The 14,646-nt window shown below is 44.1% G+C and overlaps 1 protein-coding gene across 3 annotated transcripts in view; it reads left to right on the top strand.

Annotated features, from left to right (window-relative positions):
- Nucleotides 1–14,646, top strand: part of scn4bb (sodium channel, voltage-gated, type IV, beta b) — a 58,665-nt gene that overhangs the window by 1,622 nt on the left and 42,397 nt on the right. The window lies entirely within an intron of this gene.

Below are 14,646 nucleotides of genomic sequence, written 5' to 3'. Positions count from 1 at the left end.
GTAAAACCTTGCTCTCAGTGCAGAGTGATTTTCAGTACTGGCAGCTGGCTTTTCACTTGTGTGGATTGATTGGTGAAACTTGGTATCAGATTTGTATTTGTGTGGTGGCTCGAAAACGCTGTCAGTTTGCTCGCTGAAGTATGTTTGATGGATAACTGGGCATACGTAACCACAGATGAACATATTGAATGGTGATTTTATAATCTCATTGTACATAACAACATGAAAGCTACAGCAGTGGCCTAGTGTCTCTTCAGAGGTGTGTCGCTAGATATGTCATCCACAGTGTTATGATGCAGGGCCACAAGCAGTCTATCATAGCAGTGGTATTCATCATAATTAAACGGGTTCAAATTAATACAGGACTTTATTGATGTGAGACATTTAACACATGATTTTACTTTGCCTTTACTGTAAACACAACACTAAGAGCTTTGTACAACATGAAGTTACTGCATTGATTTTTCTTTAGCTTTTACCTTGGAGTCAAGTTGTTTCCAGGTAGCAATATCAGTGTGATGAAAGGAGTCAAGTGTTTTATTTTTATTTAACCTTTATTTAACTAGGCAAGTCAGTTGAGAACAAATTCTTATTTACAATGACAGTCTACCAAAAGCGAAAAGGCCTCCTGCAGGGACGGGGGATTCAAAATAAATTAAAGAAAAAATATACACTACATACAAGAAAAGAAAAACAACACTACATAAAGAGAGGCCGAACAGCATGACAACACAACATGGTAGTAACACCACATGACAACACAACATGGTAGTAACACCACATGACAACACAACATGGTAGTAACACCACATGACAACACAACATGGTAGTAACACCACATGACAACACAACATGGTAGTAACACCACATGACAACACAACATGGTAGTAACACCACATGACAACACAACATGGTAGTAACACCACATGACAACACAACATGGTAGTAACACCACATGACAACACAACATGGTAGTAACACCACATGACAACACAACATGGTAGTAACACCACATGACAACACAACATGGTAGTAACACCACATGACAACACAACATGGTAGTAACACCACATGACAACACAACATGGTAGTAACACCACATGACAACACAACATGGTAGTAACACCACATGACAACACAACATGGTAGTAACACCACATGACAACACAACATGGTAGTAACACCACATGACAACACAACATGGTAGCAACACCACATGACAACACAACATGGTAGTAACACCACATGACAACACAACATGGTAGTAACACCACATGACAACACAACATGGTAGTAACACCACATGACAACAACATGGTAGTAACACCACATGACAACACAACATGGTAGCAACACCACATGACAACACAACATGGTAGCAACACCACATGACAACACAACATGGTAGTAACACCACATGACAACACAACATTGTAGTAACACCACATGACAACACAACATGGTAGCAACACCACATGACAACACAACATGGTAGTAACACCACATGACAACACAACATGGTAGTAACACCACATGACAACACAACATGGTAGTAACACCACATGACAACAACATGGTAGTAACACCACATGACAACACAACATGGTAGCAACACCACATGACAACACAACATGGTAGCAACACCACATGACAACACAACATGGTAGTAACACCACATGACAACACAACATTGTAGTAACACCACATGACAACACAACATGGTAGTAACACCACATGACAACACAACATGGTAGCAACACCACATGACAACACAACATGGTAGCAACACCACATGACAACACAACATGGTAGCAACACCACATGACAACACAACATGGTAGTAACACCACATGACAACACAACATGGTAGTAACACCACATGACAACACAACATGGTAGTAACACCACATGACAACAACATGGTAGTAACACCACATGACAACAACATGGTAGCAACACCACATGACAACAACATGGTAGCAACACCACATGACAACAACATGGTAGCAACACCACATGACAACACAACATGGTAGCAACACCACATGACAACACAACATGGTAGTAACACCACATGACAACACAACATGGTAGTAACACCACATCACAACATGGTGGTAACACCACATGACAACACAACATGGTAGTAACACCACATGACAACACAACATGGTAGTAACACCACATGACAACACAACATGGTAGTAACACCACATGACAACACAACATGGTAGTAACACCACATGACAACAACATGGTAGCAACACCACATGACAACACAACATGGTAGCAACACCACATGACAACACAACATGGTAGCAACACCACATGACAACACAACATGGTAGCAACACCACATGACAACACAACATGGTAGCAACACCACATGACAACACAACATGGTAGTAACACCACATGACAACACAACATGGTAGTAACACCACATGACAACACAACATGGTAGTAACACCACATGACAACACAACATGGTAGCAACACCACATGACAACACAACATGGTAGCAACACCACATGACAACACAACATGGTAGCAACACCACATGACAACACAACATGGTAGTAACACCACATGACAACACAACATGGTAGCAACACCACATGACAACACAACATGGTAGTAACACCACATGACAACACAACATGGTAGTAACACCACATGACAACACAACATGGTAGTAACACCACATGACAACACAACATGGTAGCAAAACCACATGACAACACAACATGGTAGCAACACCACATGACAACACAACATGGTAGCAACACCACATGACAACACAACATGGTAGCAACACCACATGACAACACAACATGGTAGTAACACCACATGACAACACAACATGGTAGTAACACCACATGACAACATCATGGTAGTAACACCACATGACAACATCATGGTAGTAACACCACATGACAACAACATGGTAGTAACACCACATGACAACACAGCATGGTAGCAACACCACATGACAACACAACATGGTAGTAACACCACATGACAACAACATGGTAGTAACACCACATGACAACACAACATGGTAGCAACACCACATGACAACACAACATGGAAGTAACACCACATGACAACAACATGGTAGTAACACCACATGACAACACAACATGGTAGCAGCACCACATGACAACACAACATGGTAGTAACACCACATGACAACATCATGGTAGTAACCTCACATGACAACAACATGGTAGTAACACCACATGACAACAACATGGTAGTAACACCACATGACAACAACATGGTAGCAACACCACATGACAACACAACATGGTAGCATCACCACATGACAACAACATGGTAGCAACACCACATGACAACAACATGGTAGTAACACCACATGACAACACAGCATGGTAGCAACACCACATGACAACACAGCATGGTAGCAACACCACATGACAACAACATGGTAGCAACACCACATGACAACACAGCATGGTAGCAACACCACATGACAACACAGCATGGTAGCATCACCACATGACAACAACATGGTAGCAACACCACATGACAACAACATGGTAGTAACACCACATGACAACAATATGGTAGTAACACCACATGACAACAACATGGTAGTAACACCACATGACAACAACATGGTAGTAACACCACATGACAACAACATGGTAGTAACACCACATGACAACAACATGGTAGTAACACCACATGACAACACAGCATGGTAGCAACACCACATGATAACAACATGGTAGTAACACCACATGACAACAACATGGTAGTAACACCACATGACAACAACATGGTAGTAACACCACATGACAACAACATGGTAGTAACACCACATGACAACACAGCATGGTAGCAACACCACATGACTACACAACATGGTAGCAACACCACATGACAACAACATGGTAGCAACACCACATGACAACAACATGGTAGCAACACCACATGACAACAACATGGTAGTAACACCACATGACAACAACATGGTAGTAACACCACATGACAACACAGCATGGTAGCAACACCACATGACAACACAGCATGGTAGCAACACCACATGACAACAACATGGTAGTAACACCACATGACAACAACATGGTAGTAACACCACATGACAACAACATGGTAGTAACACCACATGACAACAACATGGTAGTAACACCACATGACAACAACATGGTAGTAACACCACATGACAACACAGCATGGTAGCAACACCACATGACAACAACATGGTAGTAACACCACATGACAACAACATGGTAGTAACACCACATGACAACACAGCATGGTAGCAACACCACATGACTACACAACATGGTAGCAACACCACATGACAACAACATGGTAGCAACACCACATGACAACAACATGGTAGTAACACCACATGACAACTACATGGTAGCAACACCACATGACAACAACATGGTAGTAACACCACATGACAACAACATGGTAGTAACACCACATGACAACAACATGGTAGTAACACCACATGACAACACAGCATGGTAGCAACACCACATGACTACACAACATGGTAGCAACACCACATGACAACAACATGGTAGCAACACCACATGCCAACAACATGGTAGTAACACCACATGACAACAACATGGTAGCAACACCACATGACAACAACATGGTAGTAACACCACATGACAACAACATGGTAGTAACACCACATGACAACACAGCATGGTAGCAACACCACATGACAACACAACATGTTAGCAACACCACATGACAACAACATGGTAGCAACACCACATTACAACACAGCATGGTAGCAACACCACATGACAACACAACATGGTAGCAACACCACATGACAACACAGCATGGTAGCAACACCACATGACAACACAACATGGTAGCAACACCACATGACAACAACATGGTAGCAACACCACATGACAACAACATGGTAGTAACACCACATGACAACACAGCATGGTAGCAACACCATATGACAACAACATGGTAGTAACACCACATGACAACACAGCATGGTAGCAACACCATATGACAACAACATGGTAGCGACACCACATGACAACAACATGGTAGCAACACCACATGACAACACAGCATGGTAGCAACACCACATGACAACACAGCATGGTAGCATCACCACATGACAACAACATGGTAGCAACACCACATGACAACAACATGGTAGTAACACCACATGACAACAATATGGTAGTAACACCACATGACAACAACATGGTAGTAACACCACATGACAACAACATGGTAGTAACACCACATGACAACAACATGGTAGTAACACCACATGACAACAACATGGTAGTAACACCACATGACAACACAGCATGGTAGCAACACCACATGATAACAACATGGTAGTAACACCACATGACAACAACATGGTAGTAACACCACATGACAACAACATGGTAGTAACACCACATGACAACAACATGGTAGTAACACCACATGACAACAACATGGTAGTAACACCACATGACAACACAGCATGGTAGCAACACCACATGACTACACAACATGGTAGCAACACCACATGACAACAACATGGTAGCAACACCACATGACAACAACATGGTAGCAACACCACATGACAACAACATGGTAGTAACACCACATGACAACAACATGGTAGTAACACCACATGACAACACAGCATGGTAGCAACACCACATGACAACACAGCATGGTAGCAACACCACATGACAACAACATGGTAGTAACACCACATGACAACAACATGGTAGTAACACCACATGACAACAACATGGTAGTAACACCACATGACAACAACATGGTAGTAACACCACATGACAACAACATGGTAGTAACACCACATGACAACACAGCATGGTAGCAACACCACATGACAACAACATGGTAGTAACACCACATGACAACAACATGGTAGTAACACCACATGACAACACAGCATGGTAGCAACACCACATGACTACACAACATGGTAGCAACACCACATGACTACACAACATGGTAGCAACACCACATGACAACAACATGGTAGTAACACCACATGACAACTACATGGTAGCAACACCACATGACAACAACATGGTAGTAACACCACATGACAACAACATGGTAGTAACACCACATGACAACAACATGGTAGTAACACCACATGACAACACAGCATGGTAGCAACACCACATGACTACACAACATGGTAGCAACACCACATGACAACAACATGGTAGCAACACCACATGCCAACAACATGGTAGTAACACCACATGACAACAACATGGTAGCAACACCACATGACAACAACATGGTAGTAACACCACATGACAACAACATGGTAGTAACACCACATGACAACACAGCATGGTAGCAACACCACATGACAACACAACATGTTAGCAACACCACATGACAACAACATGGTAGCAACACCACATTACAACACAGCATGGTAGCAACACCACATGACAACACAACATGGTAGCAACACCACATGACAACACAGCATGGTAGCAACACCACATGACAACACAACATGGTAGCAACACCACATGACAACAACATGGTAGCAACACCACATGACAACACAGCATGGTAGCAACACCATATGACAACAACATGGTAGCAACACCACATGACAACAACATGGTAGTAACACCACATGACAACACAGCATGGTAGCAACACCATATGACAACAACATGGTAGCGACACCACATGACAACAACATGGTAGTAACACCACATGACAACACAGCATGGTAGCAACACCACATGACAACACAGCATGGTAGCAACACCACATGACTACACAACATGGTAGCAACACCACATGACAACAACATGGTAGCAACACCACATGACAACAACATGGTAGTAACACCACATGACAACTACATGGTAGCAACACCACATGACAACAACATGGTAGTAACACCACATGACAACAACATGGTAGTAACACCACATGACAACAACATGGTAGTAACACCACATGACAACACAGCATGGTAGCAACACCACATGACTACACAACATGGTAGCAACACCACATGACAACAACATGGTAGCAACACCACATGCCAACAACATGGTAGTAACACCACATGACAACAACATGGTAGCAACACCACATGACAACAACATGGTAGTAACACCACATGACAACAACATGGTAGTAACACCACATGACAACACAGCATGGTAGCAACACCACATGACAACACAACATGTTAGCAACACCACATGACAACAACATGGTAGCAACACCACATTACAACACAGCATGGTAGCAACACCACATGACAACACAACATGGTAGCAACACCACATGACAACACAGCATGGTAGCAACACCACATGACAACACAACATGGTAGCAACACCACATGACAACAACATGGTAGCAACAACCACATGACAACAACATGGTAGTAACACCACATGACAACACAGCATGGTAGCAACACCATATGACAACAACATGGTAGTAACACCACATGACAACACAGCATGGTAGCAACACCATATGACAACAACATGGTAGCGACACCACATGACAACAACATGGTAGCAACACCACATGACAACACAGCATGGTAGCAACACCACATGACAACACAGCATGGTAGCATCACCACATGACAACAACATGGTAGCAACACCACATGACAACAACATGGTAGTAACACCACATGACAACAATATGGTAGTAACACCACATGACAACAACATGGTAGTAACACCACATGACAACAACATGGTAGTAACACCACATGACAACAACATGGTAGTAACACCACATGACAACAACATGGTAGTAACACCACATGACAACACAGCATGGTAGCAACACCACATGATAACAACATGGTAGTAACAACACATGACAACAACATGGTAGTAACACCACATGACAACAACATGGTAGTAACACCACATGACAACAACATGGTAGTAACACCACATGACAACAACATGGTAGTAACACCACATGACAACACAGCATGGTAGCAACACCACATGACTACACAACATGGTAGCAACACCACATGACAACAACATGGTAGCAACACCACATGACAACAACATGGTAGCAACACCACATGACAACAACATGGTAGTAACACCACATGACAACAACATGGTAGTAACACCACATGACAACACAGCATGGTAGCAACACCACATGACAACACAGCATGGTAGCAACACCACATGACAACAACATGGTAGTAACACCACATGACAACAACATGGTAGTAACACCACATGACAACAACATGGTAGTAACACCACATGACAACAACATGGTAGTAACACCACATGACAACAACATGGTAGTAACACCACATGACAACACAGCATGGTAGCAACACCACATGACAACAACATGGTAGTAACACCACATGACAACAACATGGTAGTAACACCACATGACAACACAGCATGGTAGCAACACCACATGACTACACAACATGGTAGCAACACCACATGACTACACAACATGGTAGCAACACCACATGACAACAACATGGTAGTAACACCACATGACAACTACATGGTAGCAACACCACATGACAACAACATGGTAGTAACACCACATGACAACAACATGGTAGTAACACCACATGACAACAACATGGTAGTAACACCACATGACAACACAGCATGGTAGCAACACCACATGACTACACAACATGGTAGCAACACCACATGACAACAACATGGTAGCAACACCACATGCCAACAACATGGTAGTAACACCACATGACAACAACATGGTAGCAACACCACATGACAACAACATGGTAGTAACACCACATGACAACAACATGGTAGTAACACCACATGACAACACAGCATGGTAGCAACACCACATGACAACACAACATGTTAGCAACACCACATGACAACAACATGGTAGCAACACCACATTACAACACAGCATGGTAGCAACACCACATGACAACACAACATGGTAGCAACACCACATGACAACACAGCATGGTAGCAACACCACATGACAACACAACATGGTAGCAACACCACATGACAACAACATGGTAGCAACACCACATGACAACACAGCATGGTAGCAACACCATATGACAACAACATGGTAGCAACACCACATGACAACAACATGGTAGTAACACCACATGACAACACAGCATGGTAGCACCACCATATGACAACAACATGGTAGCGACACCACATGACAACAACATGGTAGTAACACCACATGACAACACAGCATGGTAGCAACACCACATGACAACACAGCATGGTAGCAACACCACATGACAACACAGCATGGTTGCAACACCACATGACAACAACATGGTAGCAACACCACATGACAACAACATGGTAGTAACACCACATGACAACAACATGGTAGTAACACCACATGACAACAACACGGTAGTAACACCACATGACAACAACATGGTAGTAACACCACATGACAACACAGCATGGTAGCAACACCACATGACAACACAACATGGTAGCAACACCACATGACAACAACATGGTAGTAACACCACATGACAACAACATGGTAGTAACACCACATGACAACAACATGGTAGTAACACCACATGACAACAACATGGTAGTAACACCACATGACAACAACATGGTAGCAACACCACATGACAACACAACATGGTAGCAACACCACATGACAACAACATGGTAGCAACACCACATGACAACAACATGGTAGTAACACCACATGACAACAACATGGTAGTAACACCACATGACAACACAGCATGGTAGCAACACCACATGACAACAACATGGTAGTAACACCACATGACAACAACATGGTAGCAACACCACATGACAACAACATGGTAGTAACACCACATGACAACAACATGGTAGTAACACCACATGACAACAACATGGTAGTAACACCACATGACAACAACATGGTAGTAACACCACATGACAACAACATGGTAGTAACACCACATGACAACAACATGGTAGTAACACCACATGACAACAACATGGTAGTAACACCACATGACAACAGCATGGTAGTAACACCACATGACAACAGCATGGTAGCAACACCACATGACAACAACATGGTAGTAACACCACATGACAACAACATGGTAGTAACACCACATGACAACAACATGGTAGTAACACCACATGACAACAGCATGGTAGCAACACCACATGACAACAACATGGTAGTAACACCACATGACAACAACATGGTAGTAACACCACATGACAACAGCATGGTAGTAACACCACATGACAACAACATGGTAGTAACACCACATGACAACAACATGGTAGTAACACCACATGACAACAGCATGGTAGCAACACCACATGACAACAACATGGTAGCAACACCACATGGCAGCAGCACAAAACATGTTACAAACATTATTGGGCACAGAAAACAGCATAAAGGGCAAGAAGGTAGAGACATCACGCAAAGCAGCCACAACTGTCAGTAAGATTGTCCGTGATTGAGTCTTTGAATTAAAAGATTGAGATAAAACTGTCAGTTTGAGAGTTTGATGCAGCTCGTTCCAGTCGCTAGCTGCAGCGAACTGAAAAGAGGAGCAACCCAGGGATGCTTGTGCTTTGGGGACCTTTAACAGAATGTGACTGGCAGAATGGGTGTTGTATGTGGAGGATGAGGGCTGCAGTAGATATCTCAGATAGGGGGGAGTGTTGCCTAAGGGGGTTTTATAAATAAGCATCAACCAGTGGGTCTTGCGACGGGTATACGAAGTACAGTGATGTGTCCTATGAGGAGCATTGGTCTGATCTGATGGCCAAATGGAAAAGAACATCGAAAGAAAGTAGTCAAGTTGTTTCTGGGTAACAACATCAGTGTGATGAGAGGAGTCAGGTTGTTTCTGGGTAACAACGTCAGTGTGATGAGAGGAGTCAGGTTGTTTCCGGGTAACAACGTCAGTGTGATGAGAGGAGTCAGGTTGTTTCTGGGTAACAACATCAGTGTGATGAGAGGATTCAGGTTGTTTCTGGGTAACAACATCAGTGTGATGAGAGGAGTCAGGTTGTTTCTGGGTAACAACGTCAGTGTGATGAGAGGAGTCAGGTTGTTTCCGGGTAACAACATCAGTGTGATGAGAGGAGTCAGGTTGTTTCTGGGTAACAACATCAGTGTGATGAGAGGAGTCAGGTTGTTTCTGGGTAACAACGTCAGTGTGATGAGAGGAGTCAGGTTGTTTCTGGGTAACTACATCAGTGTGATGAGTGGAGTCAGGTTGTTTCTGGGTAACAACGTCAGTGTGATGAGAGGAGTCAGGTTGTTTCCGGGTAACAACGTCAGTGTGATGAGAGGAGTCAGGTTGTTTCCGGGTGACAACGTCAGTGTGATGAGAGGAGTCAGGTTGTTTCTGGGTAACAACATCAGTGTGATGAGTGGAGTCAGGTTGTTTTGGGTAACAACGTCAGTGTGATGAGTGGAGTCAGGTTGTTTTGGGTAACAACGTCAGTGTGATGAGAGGAGTCAGGTTGTTTCTGGGTAACAACGTCAGTGTGATGAGAGGAGTCAGGTTGTTTCCGGGTAACAACGTCAGTGTGATGAGAGGAGTCAGGTTGTTTCCGGGTAACAACGTCAGTGTGATGAGAGGAGTCAGGTTGTTTCTGGGTAACAACGTCAGTGTGATGAGAGGAGTCAGGTTGTTCCTGTGTAACAACATCGGTGTGATGAGAGGAGTCAGGTTGTTTCTGGGTAACTACGTCAGTGTGATGAGAGGAGTCAGGTTGTTTCCGGGTAACAACGTCAGTGTGATGAGAGGAGTCAGGTTGTTTCTGGGTAACAACGTCAGTGTGATGAAAGGAGTCAGGTTGTTTCCGGGTAACAACGTCAGTGTGATGAGAGGAGTCAGGTTGTTTCTGGGTAACAACGTCAGTGTGATGAGAGGAGTCAGGTTGTTTCTGGGTAACAACGTCAGTGTGATGAGAGGAGTCAGGTTGTTTCTGGGTAACAACATCAGTGTGATGAGTGGAGTCAGGTTGTTTTGGGTAACAACGTCAGTGTGATGAGTGGAGTCAGGTTGTTTTGGGTAACAACGTCAGTGTGATGAGAGGAGTCAGGTTGTTTCTGGGTAACAACGTCAGTGTGATGAGAGGAGTCAGGTTGTTTCCGGGTAACAACGTCAGTGTGATGAGAGGATTCAGGTTGTTTCCGGGTAACAACGTCAGTGTGATGAGAGGAGTCAGGTTGTTTCTGGGTAACAACATCAGTGTGATGAGAGGAGTCAGGTTGTTTCTGGGTAACAACGTCAGTGTGATGAGAGGAGTCAGGTTGTTTCTGGGTAACTACATCAGTGTGATGAGAGGATTCAGGTTGTTTCTGGGTAACAACGTCAGTGTGATGAGAGGAGTCAGGTTGTTTCTGGGTAACAACATCAGTGTGATGAGAGGAGTCAGGTTGTTTCCGGGTAACAACGTCAGTGTGATGAGAGGAGTCAGGTTGTTTCTGGGTAACAACGTCAGTGTGATGAGAGGAGTCAGGTTGTTTCCGGGTAACAACGTCAGTGTGATGAGAGGAGTCAGGTTGTTTCTGGGTAACTACGTCAGTGTGATGAGAGGAGTCAGGTTGTTTCTGGGTAACAACATCAGTGTGATGAGAGGAGTCAGGTTGTTTCTGGGTAACAACGTCAGTGTGATGAGTGGAGTCAGGTTGTTTCTGGGTAACAACGTCAGTGTGATGAGTGGAGTCAGGTTGTTTCTGGGTAACAACGTCAGTGTGATGAGTGGAGTCAGGTTGTTTCTGTGTAACAACGTCAGTGTGATGAGTGGAGTCAGGTTGTTTCTGGGTAACAACGTCAGTGTGATGAGAGGAGTCAGGTTGTTTCTGGGTAACTACGTCAGTGTGATGAGAGGAGTCAGGTTGTTTCTGGGTAACAACATCAGTGTGATGAGAGGAGTCAGGTTGTTTCTGGGTAACAACGTCAGTGTGATGAGTGGAGTCAGGTTGTTTCTGGGTAACAACGTCAGTGTGATGAGAGGAGTCAGGTTGTTTCCGGGTTACAACATCAGTGTGATGAGAGGAGTCAGGTTGTTTCTGGGTAACAACGTCAGTGTGATGAGAGGAGTCAGGTTGTTTCCGGGTAACAACGTCAGTGTGATGAGAGGAGTCAGGTTGTTTCTGGGTAACAACGTCAGTGTGATGAGAGGAGTCAGGTTGTTTCTGGGTAACAACGTCAGTGTGATGAGAGGAGTCAGGTTGTTTCTGGGTAACAACGTCAGTGTGATGAGAGGAGTCAGGTTGTTTCTGGGTAACAACATCAGTGTGATGAAAGGAGTCAGGTTGTTTCTGGGTAACAACGTCAGTGTGATGAGAGGAGTCAGGTTGTTTCTGGGTAACAACGTCAGTGTGATGAGAGGAGTCAGATTGTTTCTGGGTAACAACGTCAGTGTGATGAGAGGAGTCAGGTTGTTTCTGGGTAACAACATCAGTGTGATGAAAGGAGTCAGGTTGTTTCTGGGTAACAACGTCAGTGTGATGAGAGGAGTCAGGTTGTTTCTGGGTAACAACGTCAGTGTGATGAGAGGAGTCAGATTGTTTCCGGGTAACAACGTCAGTGTGATGAGAGGAGTCAGGTTGATTCCGGGTAACAACGTCAGTGTGATGAGAGGAGTCAGGTTGTTTTGGGTAACAACGTCAGTGTGATGAGAGGAGTCAGATTGTTTCCGGGTAACAACGTCAGTGTGATGAGAGGAGTCAGGTTGTTTCCGGGTAACAACGTCAGTGTGATGAGAGGAGTCAGGTTGTTTCCGGTTAACAACGTCAGTGTGATGAGAGGAGTCAGGTTGTTTCCGGGTAACAACATCAGTGTGATGAGAGGAGTCAGGTTGTTTCTGGGTAACAACGTCAGTGTGATGAGAGGAGTCAGGTTGTTTCCGGGTAACAACGTCAGTGTGATGAGAGGATTCAGGTTGTTTCCGGGTAACAACGTCAGTGTGATGAGAGGAGTCAGGTTGTTTCTGGGTAACAACATCAGTGTGATGAGAGGAGTCAGGTTGTTTCTGGGTAACTACGTCAGTGTGATGAGAGGAGTCAGGTTGTTTCTGGGTAACTACATCAGTGTGATGAGAGGATTCAGGTTGTTTCTGGGTAACAACGTCAGTGTGATGAGAGGAGTCAGGTTGTTTCTGGGTAACAACATCAGTGTGATGAGAGGAGTCAGGTTGTTTCCGGGTAACAACGTCAGTGTGATGAGAGGAGTCAGGTTGTTCCTGGGTAACAACATCAGTGTGATGAGAGGAGTCAGGTTGTTTCCGGGTAACAACGTCAGTGTGATGAGAGGAGTCAGGTTGTTTCTGGGTAACAACATCAGTGTGATGAGAGGAGTCAGGTTGTTTCTGGGTAACAACGTCAGTGTGATGAGAGGAGTCAGGTTGTTTCTGGGTAACAACGTCAGTGTGATGAGAGGATTCAGGTTGTTTCTGGGTAACAACGTCAGTGTGATGAGAGGAGTCAGGATGTTTTGGGTAACAACGTCAGTGTGATGAGAGGAGTCAGGTTGTTTCCGGGTAACAACGTCAGTGTGATGAGAGGAGTCAGGTTGTTCCTGGGTAACAACATCAGTGTGATGAGAGGAGTCAGGTT

This window comes from Oncorhynchus keta, chromosome 11 (assembly GCF_023373465.1).
Source record: "Oncorhynchus keta strain PuntledgeMale-10-30-2019 chromosome 11, Oket_V2, whole genome shotgun sequence".
Classification (NCBI taxonomy): domain Eukaryota; kingdom Metazoa; phylum Chordata; class Actinopteri; order Salmoniformes; family Salmonidae; genus Oncorhynchus; species Oncorhynchus keta.
This window is presented reverse-complemented; position numbering and strand designations above follow the sequence as displayed.